This window comes from Papaver somniferum, unplaced genomic scaffold (genome assembly GCF_003573695.1).
Source record: "Papaver somniferum cultivar HN1 unplaced genomic scaffold, ASM357369v1 unplaced-scaffold_73, whole genome shotgun sequence".
Taxonomy (NCBI): Eukaryota; Viridiplantae; Streptophyta; class Magnoliopsida; order Ranunculales; family Papaveraceae; genus Papaver; species Papaver somniferum.
The window spans coordinates 88,822-95,417 of record NW_020650193.1 but is presented as its reverse complement, the minus strand read 5'-3'; the positions used below and the strand labels follow the sequence as shown (position 1 = coordinate 95,417).

The window sequence follows — 6,596 nt, the reverse complement described above, 5'->3', positions numbered from 1 at the left end:
AATTATAACCTTTCATAATGGTTTATACTATAATATGTACATTAAGTAAGTTTATAAAACCGTTTTTTAGAGATGAACAAACACATTGATATGAAGTTGTGTAGAAAATATCCACGACTAGAATCCGTGCAGGAAATATACACAGTTAGAATGTGTGCAAGAAATATTCACAATTATTTCAGGGCCAAGGGAATAATTTGCATAATTATTTTTACGAGCCCAGGGCCAAAAGAGTAAGACGCATATTTTCTAGGGTCATAAAAATAGTTCACCTTTTTTTTTGTCATAGTTGTAGAATTTGATATAGTTTTCTGCCCGGATCTTGATTTTGTTAGGATCTGGACAGAATAGTTTAGGATTTGTATATGTATATATATCTTAATAAATAAAAGTGGATGGCAAACTACTGCAATCCAGATTTCCAATACACCGTTCTGGTGGTTTATCGTAGCCTTATAGGCGTATTTTGGTGGTGCTGCTTTATCATCGGTCACTTTATCAAGGGTGATCTATTTCAACAACTTATTAATCAGTTCTTCTGGAAAGAAGATCAACAAACATCGAAATCGATCAGAATAATCTGCACATATCACTTTCTCTTTATGGAAGCATCTAAGTTTTACGGTGAACATCAACTGCAATGGTTTCGAACCATTGATGATCAAACAAAAGGGTAAATCTCATTAAAATTGCACTTAATTTCTTGTCGAATTATGTATATTTAGTCAATTTTTCATTATTCTTATCTTTAAGTTTCGAATCATGTAATCATTGTATTCTTCTTCTTAATCCGTTCATTGATGTAAGCGGTGCTATTGTTAGCAATTTCATATTAATGAAGCTATTGTTAGCAATTTCACATTAATGAAAATTTGAGGTATCATCCTCTTCCATCAAAAAAAAATTGTAACTGATACATTTTTTTTTATCCCACGACGAGGTTACCACTAAACTCTCTACATGGGAACGATGAATTTTTAGGGGCATGTGGTGGGAGAGTAATATCTAACATTTTCTGAGTAATATCTAATTTTAGATATCATGTTGAGATATCCTTTTGGAAACTGGTCAATTGAGATTCTTGGTAACATTATGGGCTCTTTTTTAGATTCCTAAGTACGCGGTATGGGATGTTTGCTCAGAAGGTCGACGATCTGCAAAAAACTTGTAAGATTTCTGAGTATTTGGTATGATACTTTTTCTCATGAGTCCAAACCAGAGTGTTTGTCCATAATAGTTTTTGTTTTGAATTTCGTGGACGAAATTCTTTAAAGGGGTAAAAATGATGTAATACACCGTGTATTGGCATGGCACATGCTCAAAGATGCATCATGGCTCGAGATGAAGCTTCATCTCAAGTTTCTGTTGCATAAGAAATACATTGGCTTAGTGCACAACAGTTGTGAAATATGCTAGAACAAGCTGACCGAGTGAATATTGCCCAATCCTCATGCTTCTAATTAAGACAAGCAAGCAGAATGAGGACTTCAAATATCCTCCTCCTCAAGATTCATTAGCTATTTATTTAGAGATTTCAATTCTTGCTGAAAATCAAGTCGAAACATTTCGGGTGACATGACTGGTTGTCCCTCTGATTTGCAGTACTTCTCATTATTATTTTTACCTGGCTTGATTTGAATCATTTACCTTCACTAAAATTAAACCTCTATAAAGCGAATGACTGTACATATGAACAAATGTTTACGCACAAAAATGAGAGCTGGAACTAAGTAGATTATAACTATTTAATCCTGAGCCATTTCATTACTCACGGTGGAGATGCTTCTGCTTGAATTTTTATTACCTAGGTGCAATGGTTGGAACTACACCACTGACGAGATCGCTGCTGGAGATATACTCTGATGACACATTCAGATCCCAATTCATATTATTCACTGACACTGATGATGATGACGGTGGTGTCGTCGTCGTAATCGTCATTGATACTTCCGAATCATCTATACCGTGGTCTGTGGAGACAGCTATGCTGATGTCAGACTCTGGCATCATGTATAAAATATTGTCCAGTTCCTTCACGACCTGTGCCATCGAAGGTCGAGCATCTGTATCTTCTTGGCAACACTGTAGAGCCAACGTTACAAACTTCTGGATACACTTAGAAGGATACGATCCCATTTTTTCATCTATGATTGAGAAGATCGTACCAGAATTATATTCCCCAGTAACCTTAAAAAACGAAAAGATTGCCATTATAAATTGTCAAGCTCTTACCAAAGTTTCATCCATAGTTGGCTGGTAAATTAAATCACTAAGTTAGAAGAGGATCTGGTGTATTACCTCACGAACAATGTTTTTACCATTCTGGATTGGTAACCTCCCTGTTAAAATCTCTAGAAACACAACCCCTAGGCTGTAGACGTCACTTTTGTCTGTCAACTTTTACGTAAGGAAGTACTCTGGATCGAGGTAACCCTACAAAAAATATGGAATTTAGTTCACAAGTTCGGCTGTCAGCCTGTCACTATACCTTCTAATAAGTGCAGAAGCCAGCAATAAGTATGTATTGTATAAATTAAGGTATACTTACAGGAGTGCCCTTTACAACGGTGGATACATGCCCAGGAGTCTTTCCTTCAATATCTGGAACTGGTGCAAGACGTGAGAGTCCAAAATCAGCAACCTTCCCTCTAAATCTGGGACCAATCAGTATGTTGCTGGATTTGACGTCTCGGTGGAATATTGGGGGGTCTGCCTCCGTGTGTAGGTAAAGGATACCTTTTGCTGAATCTGTAGCTATTCGCGGTCTCATAGCAAAACTTAATGGTGCTTTTGATTTTGCTTTGAAACCATCAAAAAGAATGAAAATTAGATGATGAAAATGTCCACCAATTACGGATTCAAAAATTCATAACGGCAAAAAAAATGCTTACCAGAAAGGTGATCTCTTAGTGTTCCACCTGACATGAACTCGTAAACCAACATCTGCATTAACACAGTTATAACAACATCAGATAAAGCATATCCGCATATGAAAAAGGCCATGTCAGTGAGAACATGTCTGGTCATTGTTTGAGAGCACTATATAAATTTAGAGTAGGAGTAATCAGAAGTATGCACCTGTTCGCCTTCTTCATCGCAATATCCAATCAAAGAAACTAGATTCCGATGGTGAACCCTTGATAAAAGCTCAATTTCGTTACAAAATTCTTTGTCCCCTTGAAATGACCCCTCTTGTGCACGCTTAATGGCCACAAATGATCCATCAGATAGAACTCCTTTATATACCTTACCATAACCTCCTTGACCAACCTGAGTAGAGCTGTCAAAGTTGTAAGTCGCCAAAGCCATTTCTTCGAAAGTAAACCCTTTAACACCGTCAACTTTGATTGAAATCCTCTTGGACACTGCTCAATCACACATGATGTGTTAATTTAACCGCAACATCTAGGTCAATATCTAACAAATGAGAAAAAGGCTCACACTGATACTTACATTGATGTTTTTCTGACATTACGCGATAATAGTTTTTCATATATCTTCTCGCAATAAAAATTGAAACCAGTGCAGTTGACGTAACTGCTCCAGCAATGACTCCTAGTATAATTCCAGCCAATGCACCCTTGCTTAACCCCAAATTTGATTTTATGTCCGCTGCACTCAAAAGTAGATGGTCGGAATTAAAAATTCAAAAATCTTTACTTGCATTGTTCCATGTTATGCATCATTCTCATTACAGTATGACTCCAAAAAAGGACGTGAGCATACCATCTCTTCCGAAAACCAGCAGTTCATACGGGCCAAAAATGTCACTGTTGCGGATCTTCCAGCTTGTGAACAGACCCTTGATTCGTTTAATCTCGCTTTCGTTAAAAATAATATCGGCGCGACTCGGAAACAAGTTCAAGTGCATTTTCAGACGAGGCCCTTTCTCCCATGCAATCGAAAATACAGATAGCTGATAGAGTTCCAAGCTAAGAACAGAAGAAAGATAGACATTAAAGTCATCCCTGTATGGAGGATAATCTGAGAACCCAGGACTTTTCAGACGATATTCAACTTTTAGAGGCACGGCACAAAAACAAATCCCAGGGGATGCAGTGACTCTTTGTTTGTCTATAGGACATGTCAGAGTACAGATAGATGGTATTGATGGTTCGGGACCTTCGGGTGTATCATTGTCTTCAGTCGGAGACCCGCAGAAATCAACTGTGTTGATCAGTTGGTTGGCAGACATACATACAGGATTTCCTCGAAGCCTGAACATCGAAAATAGCCATAATTATGAAATGCTTGAATCACAGGAAGGCATGAAGGCGCTGCTCTAAGTGATGAAGCGTCTACCTGATGTTGACATTCTCAGGGGGAGAAATGATGCTTGAAATATCTGAAAGCGAGTTGTTTTGAAAATCTCTGCGGTAATATATATAAAACAATTATCAGTTCATAATAAGCTTCGACTTTGCTGCTTATGGTGGATGAAATGGAACAATACTGAGTTTTAATGTTGCAAGTGTTACAAGATAAGTTTTTCGGTTGCATTGAATGTCCTGTTGCTCCAAATGATGGATGAAAGGGTACCATTCAATAAATTATTCCCCAGTGACCTGCAACAGCAAATGAACCCCACACATTCAAATAAATGCAGACTGCTAGATGATAAAGTATATCCAGAAAACGAGACCGGGCACGAAGTACACTCACAGTTTCTGTAGACGAGGAAGCCCAGAAAAACTGTCAGGAATATTCCCCTCCAGTCGGTTGTTTGATAAGTCACTGCACATATCAAAATTGCACTTCATCAATATAAAATCAAATCTATATTTTTTTGAGTAAGCTAGGAAATTCTACTGTGAAGGGAAAATGGAGCCACATGGAAGTAATTGGATGTGTACATACATTGTGGTCATATTGCCCGAGAGGCGACTTGAAGGTATTGACCCATTAAGCTGGTTTGAGCTGAGATCTCTAAAGCGTGAAACAGCAAAATGCACCATAACCCATAAGATGGAGGAAAAAATGGTGAGCCAGGTTGGCTGGTTTGGACAATATCAAGATATTAAGAAACTCTGACAAACTTACATATAGGCGAGGTATGGTATCCTGCTCATGTCAGGAACTGGCCCTGTTAAGCTGCAGTTCCTAAGACTCCTGGTTGACCAAACATAGTTACATCAATAGATACTTTTGTAATAGTGAGCTTCGTATAATTCTTTAAATTCAATATAAACGTCTCAAGAATGCATTCCGCAATAGATTTGCACTCCAAATTCAGTTCTTAATGATATAAACGACTTACATTTTCAAAAGCTTTGCCATGTTGCTATAAGAATCTGGAATTCCCCCATCAAAATGGTTGTTATCAAGCTGGCTGTAGGTGAAAACAAATCATAAATGCAAATGTTAGAAACATTAAGGGCGAGTTACTTATATGTGCAGTGATTGTAAGCATGCTAAAAAAACTTAAAAGACGGAATTACACTATGCGCCAGATATATAACTGAGATAGGGGGGAGAGATCGTACATAATAGTCAGGTTAGGCAACTTAGATAGCTCTGGTGGTAGAGGCCCTGATAAATTATTATTGTCAAGCAAGCTGCAGAAACTCATTATGTTAACGCACAACGAGAAACAAAACCCAATGAAAGGATAATCAACACTCACTGGGTACAATTGGACATTTAACTTACAAGTGAACAAGACTAGTTAGTCTGGAAAGCTCTGGTGGAATTGATCCACTAATTGAGTTATTGTTCATGTGGCTGCAAAAGCAAACAAATTACTTACATAATAGTTACATAGGAATTAAGCAATTAACTTGGGACAGTGTAATTAACAACTCACAAGTGCTTTGTTTTGGTCAAGTTGGCAAATGATTTAGGCAATGGTCCTGATATGAAGTTTTCGTCTATCTGTATTCTGTCCAAATTTGAAAGATCACCAAGTTCCTCCGGTAAGGAACCTGTCAATCTGTTTCCGTTCAACAGACTGCAATACATAATAAAATATACAAGTCAGAATAGCTAGCATTAGGATAGCACTCACATAGTATCGACTTGGGTTAGCGCAGATTGAAACAATAATAACCAATGGAAATAACGTAACTTACAGCAGCTTCAACGATTTAACGTTGCCGATTTCCTTTGGTATACTCCCAGTAATATTGTTCCACATAAAATCCCTGCCATAACGAAACAAAAATTGAATCAATAAAATGAATTGGCGACAAAAGAATCAAGCAACAATTTTCTGGTTGAATTGGTGGTTTAAACTGATATTATTTCCATGTAAGGGAATCGACCAAGCTCAGGTGATAAGGTTCCGGTAAGATTCATACGCATCAATTGCCTGCCCAAACAAGAAAATGAAAGAAGAATAACCAAATGAGGTGTATATATATCCATATTGTAAAGACTAAGAGGAAAGCAATCACAATTAGAAAGCAGGTAATGAAAGTATACATACAGTTCACGCTTTGTTTCCGTTAAAATGAACCGAAATATTTTGTGGATTTTTATATGTGATATTGTTCTATGATCTGTAAGCTTTCTAACGAGCCATCATTCGTCCAGTTCTGACCTGAATTTAAGGTCTGAAAAGCAAAAACCAATTTTTTCCGAAAAGCGTAGGTTACGGT

General features: G+C 37.4%; 1 pseudogene; it reads right to left on the bottom strand.

Annotated features, from left to right (window-relative positions):
• Positions 1–1,714: 1,714 nt before the first annotated feature.
• Positions 1,715–6,300, bottom strand: LOC113344111 (annotated as a pseudogene).
• Between the last annotated feature and the right edge of the window lie 296 nt (positions 6,301–6,596).